At 45.9% G+C, this 16,217-nt stretch overlaps 1 protein-coding gene across 5 annotated transcripts in view; it reads left to right on the top strand.

The window, feature by feature from the left end:
• RERE (arginine-glutamic acid dipeptide repeats) overlaps positions 1-16,217 on the top strand; it is a 422,789-nt gene that overhangs the window by 330,343 nt on the left and 76,229 nt on the right. The window lies entirely within an intron of this gene.

Below are 16,217 nucleotides of genomic sequence, written 5' to 3'. Positions count from 1 at the left end.
ACCTCCTGCCACTTGGGGGGAAGGGGCTCGTTCCAGAGACTCAGTCATGTGCACGGACTGGCCATGGAAAGAGCCTTTAAGCTTCAGGATTGTTCAGAAAGGTTTGGTCTTAGTAAGCTTAGGTTCCATAGGTGATGCTAAATATTTCCCCAGGTTTCATGGAAAGAGAAGAAATTGATAGTTACTCTTTTAAAAAGTTAGGTTTGGTTGGTTTTCAGTGTAAGCTGTTGTTTGATACTTCACTGTTTTTAAACCACAAGCATGTTAAAACCAGGTGATGCATAACCTAGAGTAGGGCTGGCAGGATCCCTCACCTGCTGAAAGATGTTAGTCAAAAGCAGGAAGCACAGACTTGATCAATAAATACATTGGATCTTCTGTATGCACCTATTAGCATATGCATCTATTAGCATATGCATCTATTAGCATAACAGTCGTGGAAATGTGCATACCTTACAGGTACTGATCTGCAAACCCATGGATTCCTGTCTCAGCAGAGTTCTCTGAAGCCACATCTCCATCTTGTGCCTTTTGAAAGATACTGCTTTTCAAACTTGAGTGTTACTGCTTGACATTTGCCCTTCAGGTTGAGTGACATTAAGATAGATGAAGGCTGGCACTGAGACACATTGATTGCAAATTTCTCACCTGTATTTTAAAAAAGAAACAGTGCTTAGAAATTTTATGTGCTTTTGTGATCCTGCTGTTTCATTTGTTCAGCAGTGTTTAAGAGTGTTTATTACATGCCAGGAGCCATGTCAAGAGGAGCTCAAGGTCCCTCCTCACAAGGCTTCCGTTTTAAGAGGGACCACCTGCGTGCTCGCTTCGGCAGCACATATACTAAGAGGGACCACCTGCAAATCAGTGTATGTCAAGTGGTGGTACCTGTGCTGAGGAGAAGAATAGGGTTGGGAGGGTGGGCATAGACATGGGAGGGTGCTTGCGGTCTCTTATCAGGGGGCTCAGGAAAGGCCTGGTGAGTACCATCGGAGCAGAGACCTAAGTGAGATAATGTTCATGATCTCATGTTCAAGAGCACCTGCCATGTTCAGGGAGCTAGGTCGGAACACACTGTCTAGAGGTGGGTGGTGGGGCACGGGTCCTGCAGGGGGCAGATCAGATGTGGCCAGTGGGCCCATGGTGAGCACTTTGCAGCTTGCTCTGCAGATTCTGTGCATAGGAGGGGCTTCTTCTGCCAGAGGGTGGACTGGAGTAAGTGGAGAGTGGGTATAAGGTGCTGTGTGGGAGCCCAGGTCTGAGACCCGGGTGGTCAATGCGGCAGAGCGGCGGCGGGCATGGAGAGGCCATGGCTGTGTGCTGGGGGGGACAGCGTGGGAGCAGGCGCTGTCCAGTGAGTGGGGACATCTGGGACACAGCAGGGGTGAGCTGGAATGCCCTTGAGGGTTGGAGAACAAAGGTCCCTTAAGTTTATCAGGTTTATCAGCCTTACGTGAATTTAGTGTTGCTGTTTAAAGTTAAAAATTTAAAACCTCACATGATTACGAAAGATGGAAACATCTTAAGCATTTGTGATTGTTCAGACAATGACCGAAGTAAAGATGTTAAACTCACTTGTTTTGAAAAGTCATTTGATGATGTTTTTCTCTGTAAATCTACTTATGTAAAGAGATAAGAGATTTGATAAAAATTAAAATTCTACAAGCCTTTGTAGAAGAAAGACATAAGGAGATGAAAAGGATGGAATGAACGTATAGAATGTGACTAGCCTGCACGCCCTTGGCGTGCCCTTGCCCACACACAGGGACCGGGACAGGGCGTCCCCTTCTCTCTGGGACCTTGATCCCTCTGTGCTTCCCTTGGTCTTTCCTCTCAGTCTCTCCTCTCCTCCTCCTGTGTCCCTCTTTTCTCTCCTGCCTCCCCAGCTCTTCACAGGCACTGGCCCTCGCCTCACCCTGAACTTCTGCCTTCACCTTTCATCCCTTTGCCCTTTAAACATCCCAGCGTAAAAGAAGGCTGGCTTTCGTTCCCCACAGCACGTGCTTATACGGGGCATGGTGTGGACTGGGGCCCACGGCTATTGCTTGGGGACTTTCAGCAGAGACTGGGATGGGAAGGAGGTCTCACACATTGGAGAAAGCCCAGCTTTGTTTTGAAAAGTGAAACAGGCCCCCAGCGTGTTGCACATTCCAAGTACAGGATAATGGTACAGGGTAATGTTTCAGTGGGAGGTTTGAGATATTTTGGTCATCTTCCAGCCCTGCTGGGCCTAAAGGTCACATGGTGCCCTTATTTATGAGAAGTTTGTCTTCACTTTCTAAAACCTCAGAATTGGAATGAGAGAGAGGGACTGAATAATTGATAGCCTGAAGGATGCTTTTGATGCAGGTATCCAGATCAAATCTCTGAGTACTGTCATGTGGCAACAAGGCCCATGAGCCAACAGGACTACTGCCCTTAGCCTGCTCTGGGCTGTGAGTACACACCTGCTTTGTGCGTGTGGCCTCCTTCTCCTGAACTGCCCATGTCTTCTCATTCAGGAATCATGGGAATTGTTGGAATCCATGGGAGTCCGAAAGATCAGCGTAACAGGCTTTATTGAAAGGAACCCTGCTGGGCACTTCTGCGGGGGGGGGGGGGGGGGGGGGAGAGCCGTTTACAGACTAGTGGCGAGTTATATAGTGTTTGGGAGAGCCTGAGGGGATACTGAGGCAAAAGTCCTGGTATGTCCGGAATGCTCCTCCTTGGGGGGCTTCAAGCATGTGGGTGTTGAATCAAAAGTCCTGGTGTGTCCAGAGCCCCTTCTTGGGGAGGCTTGTCAGCTTCTTGGAATTCCTCTGTCTCAGGGGCGATAGGCCAATAAGGATGAGGTCTGACAGATAAGTGGAACATCAAGAGGGCAGTTTGGAATACACATATCTATCAGGAATAAGTGAAACAGATGTGTCCCAAATAAGGATAGGGGCCTTCCTCCCCCGTTTTTCCTGTCAGTTTTCTATGTACTTTGACATCCTGGTTATTTTTTAACTTCACTGCCGCCAGAGTATGAATTTTGTCTAACTAAAAAAATGTCAGCATTTTCTTCTGTCTTTATCTGAGTTGAACTCTGTGTGAGAGGGTTGGCAGGATGAGCATCTGCAGCATGAGTCCTAAGCTGGGCTGTGAACGGGCAGCCTGTGGACCTCTGGCTTGGGCAGGTCCGCTGGTTGGGACAGGCTGATGTTGCCAGCCCCAGCCTAGTCTTCTCCAGGGCTCAGAGCGCTCCCCACACCACGGGGACAGCCCCGCTGAGCTGCAGCTCCCCTCTGCCTTTGCTTCTGGGCTAGCTCTGTGTTGCCATTACCAGCTCTTGTTCCCCAGCCTCTTTCTGAGTCCATTGCCCTCCTGGTTTGTGAAATTACTAAGAGTGAGAATTTATTCATGGTGGGGAGCATGTCTGGGAGAGAACAACGTCTCTGCCTGTGAGGGGTTTGAGCAACGTGGACTCTTCATTCAAGATTATGGTTTTAAAGACTGTTCACTATAATTGATTGTCTTCTATCCAGCATTTTAAAACTTGTAATAGTTATTATGCATCAGCATGAAATAGAAAAACTTTTACATGCATTCAAAGTTAACCTTAAAAGTTTTACTTTTGGGATAAGTTCCCGTTATTATTAATACTATCACTGAGTTCTTAGATCTTTCAGATAACCACTAATTATTGATATTTTAGACCTCAGGATCACATAATGGATGCCTTTCATTTCACTTATTTTCAGTAATTCCTGTGACGGTCCATGTCACAGGCTTTGGGGCTGATATACTTTAAATCTTGTGCAACAAAGGCAGGTTTGTGCCAATTTCTGTCAAATCCTGGGCCGGGTAGTGACACCTGAACTCTGCTTTAGTGGTGTGACTGAGAAACACCTTGGTAGCTAGCTCATGGCAGTCTTTCCAGCTAAATAAACTGGGACAGATGAGAGAAGCCTTTTTTTGTTTGTTTTTGGTTTTTTGGGGTTTGTTTTTTCGTTTGTTTTTTTCCAAAGTTAGAAGTGAGGAAGCAGCCAGACAGACTCCTGCATATGCCTGACCAGGATCTACCCGGCATGCATACCAAGAGGCGATGCTCTGCCCATCTGGGATGTTGCTCGTTTGTGGCCATAGCCATTCTAGCAACTGAGGTGGAGGCCATGGAGCCATCCTCAGTGCCCGGGCCAACTTTGCTCCAATGGAGCCTTGGCTTCAGGAGTGGAAGAGAGAGATAGAGAAAAAGGAGAACAGGAAGGGTGGAGAAGCAGATGGGCACTTCTCCTGTGTGCCCTAACCAGGAATCGAACTTGGGACTTATGCACACCGGGCCGACGCTCTACCACTGTGCCAACTGACCAGGGCCAGAGAAGCCTATGTGAAGAAATGCTAGGTTAGGTCATGAAGCTTGTTAGATACCCTGGTGCTGCTGGGTTGGGTCACAGAGCATGCTGGCTGCTGCTTTGAATAATACTGACTTTTAACCAGTTTCTCTTACATTGCGCTAAAAATATGATTCCATTTCAGGAAGCCATCTAAATCAGTAGTACTTATGAAAATACAGCTCAGAATTTGAAAAAATAAACCCTAAACCCTAGATTATTAGGTTTTTAATTAAACATGATGAACACATTTAAATATAACACAAAGGCCCCAGGCTGAACTGCACCTAATCGAAATGGATTAATTCACCCCTCCATGCTTGGATAGTTATTAATTCTGCTTGTTTATGCATGCAAGCTGAAGGTATCATTTGCTGCTGTTGTGTTGTTGCTTATTGCACTGGGATTCCATTGCTGCCTGATGCTGTGCTGTTCATTAGCATTCAGCTGTTGATTATGGAAATACTGGGGATGCTAATTGAATTCTTTTTAAAATTCAGGGCCTGCATTTCCCTTGTGGAATCGGGCCTGGCTTGCAAGGTTGTGAGATTGGGTGCTCCACTGAGCAGTGTGTTTCATCCTCTGCTTCCCTCCATTTGGCTGGGCTTGTTTTGGACAATCTTTCATGTTGAATTAGCTTTCAGCAAAAGTCCAGGTGTTGCATAAGGAAAAGGTATTGTTGCTTACGACATTCCTGTAGTGTTTTTATTTTATCTTGGATCACGGTCACTTTTATCTGGAAATATGACGGCCTTTAAATACGTTATACCAATTTTGATGTAATATATTGGGGTGAACAACACAGATACAAATAACCTCTGAAAATTTTATCTGAAAGTAGTTAATCCTTGCTGGCGATAAACCTTAATTGGCCTTGTACGTGGATTTTCAAATTCATGAATTTTAAACCATCTAAACCATCCTTCAATTTAAAACTCAGTTGAAACCATCCTTCAATTTAAAGCTCAGTTGATCATAACTATAAATGAAAATCCTTCTTTCAAAATTGACTGGCATGGAAAACTAATTTTCTGAATATTTGTAATCCAGTGAACTCCGTGTGGCAGATCAAGGAACAATTTGCACAGAACACACCCAGCTGTTGGCACTCCGTCTCCCCCAGCAGTGTCTGCAGGGCCCCCTTGTCCCCTTTGGAGTGTCGCTGGAGGAAACATTGTTCCATTGTTCCCTCTTTTCAAGCCAGGCATCTTGGATGTGCCAGAAGACGAGCTGCTTAGTGGGGCAGAAATGCAGTGAATTTTATTTGTTGCTTCTGTGGCAGCTGTAGAAAATGAATCCACAGCAGAACCCGGGTTCAGGTCCTGTGGCAGCAGGAGGCTGTGGAGGTGAGAGCAGGAAGGGGTTGCTGACAGGAAGAGTTTCCAATTTTATCTTCAACATAGGGGAAGGTTTAATTGTATGGTGTTTGTTTTAAGAATGGTCAGATTTCCAGAGTTGTTAAGTATTTAATATAGTCATTCAGGAAATGGTGATGATAGGAGAATACAGTAGGTAATCTAATAGGAAGCACGCATTTTCTTCTTTTGTAAAATGTATGATGTGAATTTTCCTCTGGTTAGAATGTTGGTTCTTGCAGTTCTCTGATCTCTCTTTGGGTCTTTGTTTATGTACCTACGTTGTTTTATGTCATTAGTGATTTATGTAAATTGAATTGTAATATTGATATTCTCACTTTCTAATGGGATTCTCAGTGCGAAAATTTTTACAGTTCACTTGGAACCTGAAATACAGACAGGTTGTATTTAGTGCAACTCATTTACTGGTACTTAGTAATTTTAAATGGTATCAAAGTAGATTTTTCTCTCTACTGATTACTCTTCCTCCAGTTTCAAACTTAATTGATACTGTTTCCTATGAACAACTTAAATTTTAAATATAAGAGTAGAAAAAAATAAGAGAAATATAAATGTTGACTTTTTACACATCAATGACACACACAGACCTCACTCAGGTTACATATTCTTATAGCTCATGGTCAAAACCAGCCCTTGATATTATAAAAGAGAAGTGTGCATTCAGGTAAGACTTATCTACTGCTTCCATTATTAATGGAATTGTGCTGTTTTTCCTGCAATTGGCTCCTGTCAGCCTTTGAATCAGACCTTGTTTAAAGAAGTCAGTAGTGGCCCTGGCTGGTTGGCTCAGTGGTAGAGCGTCGGCCTGGCATGTGGAAGTTCTGAGTTCCATTTCTGGCCAGGGCACACAGGAGAAGCGCCCATCTGCTTCTCCACCCTTCCCCCTCTCCTTTCTCTCTGTCTCTCTTTCCCTCCTGCAGCCAAGGCTCCATTGGAGCAAAGTTGGCCCAGGCACTGAGGACAGCTCCATGGCCTCCACCTCAGGTGCTAGAATGGCTCTGTCTGAAACAGAGCAACGCCCCAGGTGGGCAGAGCATTGCCCCCTAATGGGCATGCCGGGTGGATCCCAGTGGGGTGCATGTGGGAGTCTGACTGCCTCCCCGCTTCTCACTTCAGGGAAAAAAAAAAGTCAGTAGTGTAACAGAGTAGAGTTTATTGCCACATTTTTTCAGAAATGAGACAGCAAATTAAAAATCAATTATATGTGCAGGAAAGTTGAGGTGAGGCCATCAGATTTGTCAGTTTGTAGAAAGATTCTACTGTATAACAAGCTGTAAAGAGAAGCATTTTTAAATCTGTTAGTAAATGACAGAGGCCAAGCATTAGAAGGGGAGAGATTCAAAATTTTATTTCAGTATTTTATGTCAGTAGAAGTTGCCTCTGGGCTAAATCTATAAATTCAGCCATGACTTTGCCTTTAATATACGTGGCTTCGTTGCTTACTGACCTTCCTCTTTATAGTTGTGGTCAAAAACGTTAACATACCTGTTTGTTTTTTTCTTTCTTTTTAAGCAGGCAATTTTTTTGCTTATTTTCTTTTCTAGTATATTTTTAAATTTCTTATCCCCTGGCTTTTATTTTAGGTATTTTTTTTTAAAGCCAACAATAAATTGTGCCAATCTTTGGGGCTGTGTGTGTGCGTGCATGCCGCACTCACACGTATATTCGTGTGTATGTGCTCAGGCCTTGGGGCAGTGCAGAACAGAATAGAGGCCCGAGAAGTGACCCCACACTGAACACAAGCACACCCTAAATTACTCCTTGCTACTGAGAATAATCTTTTAACATCAAAGAGTAATTTTTATGGGATGTTTCTCATTTTTGCTTGAGGGAGGGGCATCAGGGAGAATCTGCAGCATGAAAGATTAACAGCACTGAAGTGGTGGGGTTCTGAAGCTGTGCTTTCCACCTTGTTTTCAAGGGCTTGTGAGAAAGCAAGCGCACACTCTGAGCCACTTTCCATCATTCCTCTCTGCTCCTTTAAAAAAGGAGAACAAGACACAAGGGGGCTTGAGAGATTGCATTTGTTCTCCCATAGACAAAGTGGTTATTTTATAAATGAAGAGGCTAGAAAACTCTCCTGCAGTTTCTTAGCAACAGAACAGGAGTCAGTTTTAATGTGTATGCGTTGAACACTCCATGTATAGTGACATGGGAGCTTTATATTTTCACAGGTGAAACATTGTTTTAGCCTGGTAACTAGAATTCAGGTTTGGGGGAAGGAAAAATAGGTTTTAAAAAAAAAGTAGGAGCCCTACAATGCAAGGAAGTAACTTATTTAAAGCTGTCTCCTCCCTGCTGTTGTACTGTCCTAAATCTCAATTCTCTCTCTCAGGAAGAAGTAATAGTGGCCTCGGTGGCCCCCTAATTACTACCTTCACTAGAGTGCCAGCCTGTTTTTTTATATTTCCTAGTAGTGGTTTGTTTGTCTTCTTCCCCCAACACCCTGCATGCTAAGTGACGCGACTGTTAGTACTTGCTTTAAGACATTTTCCCAAAGTACCTTTATATCTGAATTTTCCACATGTAAAAAGCAAAGTACCGAGTGTTAGAAAGTGAATATGTCTGGTGGTCACAGATGAGAAAGGCAGTCTCTGCAATTCACCAGCTTGACGTTCAGACCCAGGTCTGCCTCTCTGGCTCTGCATTTCTTGTGTTTGGTGCTGGGCTTGGCAGATGGCAAGCCTGCCCTTGCTCCAGTATTATGGGTCCTGTGTGAACATGAAGATAGGATGACCCCTTCTTGTTGTTTACGGATTTTAGATTACTGGTTGGTATTTGTTTACTCATTTCGCAAATATTTACAGAGTACCAAAACTGCCGATACAGTTTTATGTGTTGGTGACACAGTAGTGAACAAAGCTGACATTCTACTGGGGAAGACAGATTAAAAAGATCACTGAGTGACATACCCAGCATGTTAGCTGAGCGCTAAAGAGTGTGAGGGTCTGCCCCACTGGTGTGATGGCAGGTTCATGTGGGTGCTCTCACACTGGACTACGAAGTCTTGGGTCAGGCCCTGCAGACTGAATCTTCCCGTAGCCCCAAACCTAGCTCGGCCCGAAGCAGGGCTTCATGGAAGAGGACCTCATAGAGGCTGTTTTCTCCTCTGGATTTTCAGTCTCTTCAGGGGAACTAGTGAACTTGGTGAGCCCCTGCCTGCTGCCATGAAGGGCTTCTCCTTCCCCTGCACGGGGCCTGTCATGCCCCCTCTCCCGCAGAAGTCACTATGCCCTTCTCGCTTCTTCTCAGTGGCTTCCCATGGGACAAGCAGCCCAACAGTCCCTTCCCGTTTTCTATGGTTTTATTGTTGCGACACCCCCCACCACTACCACCTGAAGAAAAGCTCATTCCTTGCCACCATCGCTCAGTACTTAAACTAATATGCATGGTTGAGATGTTTTTCTATGAGAGTAAGTGATGGAGAGAGAGAAGGAAGAAGGCTCAGTAAGTAGTCCACTGCTAGTCTGACTAGCCCACCTTCCCACACAGCCCATCACTCTTTCAGAAGTAGGGCGACCTGTTTGCTCATCTTTCCTAAGACTGTCTGGGTGGTCTATTTTGTGACTGTGATATGTGGGTAATAGACCTTTGTCTCAGGTTTCCTCCAAACCTCTGGTGTGCTCCCTCTGTTAGGTCACTTTGGAATGTTTTCTTCCATTACAAATGGCTAGAGCTCATGTTGTTACTCCCAGCAATAGGAAACAGAAGAACTAGCAGATAAATGTGCTAAAGAATAAATAAGGAGGGAGGCAAGGAAAGTTGCAAGTAGAAAATGAACCTGAAAATAAGAGAAAGGAGCAGAGTGAACAACATACGCCATCCTGGCCGAGGAGCAAAAAGTACCAATCCATATTTAATGATGAAATATGTGTTTAGAGCCCTCCCTCTTTTTTTTTACAGAGACAGAGAGAGAGTCAGAGAGAGGAATAGATAGGGACAGACAGACAGGAACGGAGAGAGATGAGAAGCATCAATCATTAGTTTTTCATTGCGACACCTTAGTTGTTCATTGCTTGCTTTCTCATATGTGCCTTGACCGCGGGCCTTCAGCAGACCGAGTAACCCCTTGCTGGAGCCAGCGACCTTGGGTCCAAGCTGGTGAGCTTTGCTCAAACCAGATGAGTCTGCGCTCAAGCTGGCGACCTTGGGGGTCTAGAACCTAAGTCCTCCACATCCCAATCTGATGCTCTATCCACTGCGCCACCACCTGGTCAGGCTAGAGCCCTTTTTTATTTTTTTATTTTTATTATTATTTTTTTTAGAGCCCTTTTTTAAAGTGCATGCTTTGTCATTCCAGATCATTTTATTACACCTCCAAGAACACTAGGAAGCCCTCTACTCTGCAAACAGGATGCCCTGGGACATGCTGAGTCCTTGCAGCGTTGTTGCTGTGGCCTAGGGTCCTGCGTGGCACAGAGACCATCCTGACGTGCAGGGCCATTGAGATCTGGGGAGGAAGAGAAGTGTTCTTCAGTCTCCCACCTGCAGACTCGTTGGGGTGAGGTGGGGTTGGGCAAGGGCACAGGCAAGAGGAGGCCCAGTGGTTTATGGGAAGAAGGCTGACTTGAGAGCCAGAGGCCTGGACGGTGGTGCTCTGGCAGCCACCTCTCGGGCTTTAAGGACATCAGGTCCCCCCTTGGGTCTTAGTTCTCTTGTCCCAGGAAAGCAAAGGAAGGGGGAGAGGGTGCACTTCGCAGTGGCTGGCAGGTGTGTGTGACGAGATCTGGGTCTGACAGTCTCAGTCTGCTGCCCACCCCCACTCTTTTACCTCTCAGGTGAAAAATCAGGCAGATGTTTTATCTAAAGCTAATGGAAGCATCTCCATTTTAAAAATCTGAAACATGTACGTGCACACATTCCTGTGTTCTTTGAGAACTGAGAGTTCTTGGTTTCCCCTTGCAGCTGCTTTGTACGTTTTAATTATAAATTTATTTTTCTAATCTTTCCCACCAGCGGTAATAAAACAACCTTTTGGACCTCAGTGATGCATGTTCCGAGTGTGACAAGCCGTGGCAGAGTGGGAGGCGGGGTGATACATCACGAGTGGCTCTGCTTTGTTTCCTTCCGTCCCCTTCCTCCCAGCAGCGCTGGTCTTCTCTGGGAGCCGCTCCTGCCAGGGTCCCTGGCACATCACATTCACTGCTGAGCTGCTTTCCAAACTGGCATGTTCAGCCTAAACCAGTCATTTTCTTTTTCCATCTAGGGCAGCGGTTCTCAACCTGTGGGTCACCTAAAGCCATCGGAAATACATATTTTATTTTAAAATGTATTGTATAATAAATATGTATTTTCCGATGGCTTTAGGCAACCCCTGTGTTTTGGTCCTTTGACTCCCGCTGGGGTCGCGACCCACAGGTTGAGAACCGCTGATCTAAGGGCTCTAATTAATTAGGGTAACAGAGCTAAGTGGGCTTGGTTATTCATTTTTGAAAGGGGTGTTTTAGAAAATGAATTAAGCGTAGATTTGGGGAACCAGTTGACCTGGATCCAAAACCCACAGATCATGAATTTAAAAATAAAATAGCTTGTTTGTAGAAGGTATTGACCCCTTGGTCTGCTGTGGTTCCTATTTCTGTGTTCCAAGCAGAACGCCACTTGGGACTCGAGATTTCATCAGGCAAAGCCATTCCCATTCCCGAAGCAGTTTAAAGAGTAGGATGGACGATGAAAATTTGGTATCCCCCCCTCTCAGTCCAGCCAATGGTAATGGAATTCTCCAATCTTAGCAATAACAAAAATTAGGAAAATATTTTCAGATCATCCTTGGGATAACTCCTCAAGTTTTTGACCCTAGAACAGGCTGCCCTTAGTATGTAGTTTGTCTCCTTTATTAGAATTCTCGGATTTTTTTGGGTTTTTTTTTTTTTTTTCTGAAATGAGAAGCAGGAGGCAGTCAGCCAGACTCCCACATGCACCTGACCGGGATCCACCCAGCAAGCCCACTAGGGGGCGATGCTCTGTTGCAACTGAAGCCATTCTAGCGCCCGAGGTTGAGCCCATGGAGCCATCCTCAGTGCCGGGGGCCAACTTTGCATCAATGGAGCCTTGACTATGGGAGGGGGAGAGAGGGACAGAGAGGAAGAAAAGGGGGAAGGGTGGTGAAGCAGATGGGCACTTCTCCTGTGTGCCCTGACTGGGAATCGAACCCGGGACTTCCACATACCTGGCCGATACTCTGCCAATGAGCCAGCTGGCCAGGGTTTAGAACTCTGACTTTATAATCTCTCTCTACCTTTCCGTCCTCTTTTCCTCCCCTTCCTTCTCTTTCTACTTCTCTTCCTCTTCCCTCTGTCCCCCACCCGTCATCCATTCCAAGAATCCGTCTAGATCAGGGGTCTCAAACTCGCGGCCCGCCGAACAATTTTGTGCGGCCTGCAGACTAATCCACGAAGTTCAAAATATTTTGGATAAAATTAAGTAAGCCTAGGGGCCTACTTGTATTTTTCATTTCTCTAGCATCCTAGCTAGATATTAGCTTAGTTAACAGCAGTTGTGATGCGAACTACAGTTTCTGGTCGTTTTGTGACACTGAGTAAACTGCATGTACGATTGTGCTTGTTGTACTGATTTTTTTTTGTTTTCAACTGCAGTGAGAAAAGTGTTGCGTAACAGTTGCCTTTTGTAGACCTAGTCGGCCCGCCAAACGGCTGTGATCTTGCTCTGCGGCCCACATGCTGAGTTGAGTTTGAGACCCCTGGTCTAGATTATCTTGCCTTTAGGCTAACTTTCAGATGCACCATGCCACTGCTCACACACTTAGAGGAGTCAGTCGTATCACACCATATTATCCTTTACTGGTTTGAAATCATTTGAGGCACTCAAGAATTCCATTGTTTCAAGGATATGCATGTGTAGGGGAGACTTTCTCCTTCAGATGAGTATCTTTACAAAAGGGGTGGTGGATTCTTCAAGCACAAAACCAAACATTGTTTCTGGATAACCAACTTTACATTTACCTTTAAAAATATTATACAGGGAGAGAGAATTTTTTTTCACCTTATATTGAATTTTATTCCACTACATTTCCATATCTAGTCTGTGCAGGGCCGTCCTGGCTGCTTGTGAAGCCCTCTAACCTGTTCACTGTCCTAACGCTAAGGAATCTTCTTTTCTGCTGCTGTTTGGACTTCTGTTACTTAAATGACCTTTTTGTATTTAGTGTAGTTTTTTAGCAACAAGATTTACAAAATGTATTGATTCCCTTACCCAAAAGGAAAGGAACTAATTGCTGACTTTAGGCAAATCAACTGCATTTGTTCTTTAACTGCTAAGATCTCTGCGGGCGTCTCACTACTAACCTTGACAATGGCCTGGCAGTGTGGCACCCTTGACTGATTTTGGCAGTGGGTGTAAATGAGCACTCGAGTTGGATGTTGTTGCCACAGGCAACCTAGAGAGGAGATGGCAGTCACAGAATTGAATACTCTTTCTCTAGTGCCTCTTCTGCTCCTGACTGTGTTCTGGGGACCACAGGGGACATGGGGGTGAGCACGCTGCTGCTTTCCTCCTGGACAGGAGATCAGGAGGTGCTCGGGGGAGGGGGAAGAGGAGGGAGAAAAGGAGGGGGAGGTAGAGGAAGAGTGGGGAGGAGGAGGAGGGAGAGGAGAAGGGAGAAAAGGAGGGGGGGAGGTAGAGGAAGAGTGGGGAGGAGGAGGAGGGAGAAAAGGAGGGGGGGAGGTAGAGGAAGAGTGGGGAGGAGGAGGAGGGAGAGGAGGAGGGAGAAAAGGAGGGGAGAGGTAGAGGAAGAGTGGGGAGGAGGAGGAGGGAGAAAAGGAGGGGGGGAGGTAGAGGAGGAGGAGGGAGAAAAGGAGGGGGAAGGTAGAGGAAGAGTGGGGAGGAGGAGGAGGGAGAAAAGGGGGGGAGGTAGAGGAAGAGTGGGGAGGAGGAGGGGGGAGGGAGAGGGAGGAAGGGAAAGAGAAGGAGGAGGAGGGAGAGGAGGAGGAGGAGCAGGAGTTCTTTGAGAGCAGCCTTGAAGGAAGGCTAGGCTTTCACCATGTACATTGATAGAAGGTGATAGAAGAACAAAGGTGTACAGGACTGTGGTGCTTGGTTAGTAGCTGGTTGCCCAGTTAAGCAAAGCTGGATGGAAGAGTGATGACATAGCTGAAGCGAGACCATCTCATCTTCATGGGATGAGAAATTTGTGTTTAACAGGAATGAGGACTAGTTACAAACTTTTTGAATGTGAGGAACGATAGTACTGCCGCCATCGTTATAGGTGATCCAGGCAGTTACATGGGATGAACCTAAGTGGGTAGAGGAGGGATCGGTGTTCTGAAGCCCGCCTCTGCACATCAGAGCCACCTGAGGAACTTTAAAATGTCCTGGTGCCTGGACTGAACTGCACACCAGTTAGAGCAGGGTCTCTGCGGGGGACCCGAGCATCCATGTTCCAGGCCCTGAGAACCATGACAGGTGTTGAGAGCTCTAAGTGTATAAGCTGTGGTTCTCAACCTTGTTTGCACACTGAAATTACATGAGGAACTTTAAAACATGCACACACACACACACACACACACACACACAGAGGCTTGGGTCTTACCCCAGAGATCCTGGCTTACGTCATCTCACATACAGCCAGGGCATCCTCTCAGCCCAGGCTGAGAGGAGCTGGGTAGAGCGAGTGAGAAGCAAGACCTTTATTCTGTACCAAGTGCTATTCTGAGTACTTGGCATGAATTGACTCACTTATCAACATTTTACAGATGAGAAGCAGGGTCTCAGGCAGGAGAGAGAACTTGCCCAGCATCTCAGAGCATTTGTAGAGCCTGCTTTCCCAGCCCAGCCTCCTGGCTTTGGATCCCAGCTCTTAACTTCCTGCACCACGTGACCTCTCTAGAGGTGCCTGGCTGGTTGGAGGTGGAGGGAAGAAGGAAGTTGGAGTGATGCCATGCAGATTTTGTGTTCTGTATAAGGGCAACCAGGAGAAGCACCTGCTTTAGGGCAGAATGAGTTTATGTTGAATTTGAAGTGATTGTAGAAGATGCAAGTGGATGTAGCAGTTAGAAATGAAGGTCTAAAGATAGGAAAGCTTTCTGTTTACAGAGAACACTTGCAGTGGAGGACACTGGGCTTGGAGAGGGTAATTGGCGTGCCAAGGGTCTCAGCTAGCGAGGAGCAGAGGCAGGAGCTGATGAGGTTGCCAGGGATAATCATGCTGAGTGAGAAGAGACTCAGGGAATTACCCTGTTGAGGGGCAGAGGACGGACAAAGTGAAAAAGGCAAAGAAGGAGGAGCTCAAAAGGCAGAAGGATGCTTTGGGTACTGCAGTGTTTAATTTGTTAGCGTTCAACTTAATGGGAAGTGAGGAATAATTACACATTTTTGTAAATGTGGGCAATGATGGGACTGGGATGTCCTCGACATAGTTCAGTGGAGAGATAGGAATAGGAGCTTTGTCCAGGGTCAGGATGTGGAGACATGTCTCCTAGCGTTGACCACGTTGAGAAAGCTGATAGTGAGTCCTGGGCAGCATGCAGAACTTGGGGAAAGACAGAGGTGGTGCAGGAGTCTAGGGCACCATCGAGAGGAGAGGTTTTGTGGAGTTAGTGGTGGCTGTGCAGTAGTAAATAAGTTATCTAATTTCATATCTTAGATTTTCTTCAAGATGCCCAATCGTAAGGGATAGGTACTAGCGGTTGGCTAGATTGGCATAAAGGGCACCAAGAATTGTTGATGCCAGCAGAGTATTAGAAGGGCTCTGAGCAGGCTCTCTCAGGTCCCTGACGATGCTGTCAGAGGTGGGATGAGGAAGGGGTGTCCAGCCAGTGTAGAATCGCTGAAGATGGGGAGGTTGAGTCGAGTGGGAGTTGCATGGCTACAACGCCACCCTCCTCAGGATAGCAGCCACTTTCTATTCCAGATTTCTGTTCTTCTAAGTCTGGGCAAATGAGACCTCTGATAATCCAAGTCAGTTAATCAAAGGTGATGTATGTGTGATGTACATTTTTTTAATAATTTAAGTTACTTGACCCCTGTCTGGTGATCTTTGGAGTCATGTCTTAATTGCCTCTAAATTGTTGCTTGTCGGGACCAGATAAATGCCTGCAGGACTGGGGAACTTTTGCAAGCTTAGAACTGACTAAATTTGGCTGAAAGGAGAGGGGAGCTTTGCTATGGAAGTAAAATCACACAGCTGTCATTGCAGTGAAAGTCAGTGCATTTGTCACGCATAGATATGTATTTTCCAGTGTGGGGGACACAGTAACAGAATCAATGCCAAAGGGGTTCTGTAAAAGCTTTTTATGACTTTTTGAATTGGTGGAAATATTGGAAGAAAAGGATCTGGTTCTTGTTAAAGCCTTTGCTGATAACCCTACAGTAGTTTTGAATGAATATTCTCTGTGGCTGGGAGAGAGGATGGGGAGAGGTGGCTAAACCCCAGGGGGGCTCTGTCTCTCCACGATTCCCCTTAGATGTCATGATGGTTTTGTTTTCTTTGATGCTTCCTCAGTGTAAGATGTTTTTATCAAACAGGCCTAAAAAAAAA

The sequence above is a fragment of the Saccopteryx leptura genome, chromosome 3 (genome assembly GCF_036850995.1).
Source record: "Saccopteryx leptura isolate mSacLep1 chromosome 3, mSacLep1_pri_phased_curated, whole genome shotgun sequence".
Lineage (NCBI taxonomy): Eukaryota > Metazoa > Chordata > Mammalia > Chiroptera > Emballonuridae > Saccopteryx > Saccopteryx leptura.
The sequence above is the reverse complement of the archived record's forward strand: the minus strand, read 5'-3'. Positions and strand labels throughout refer to the sequence as shown.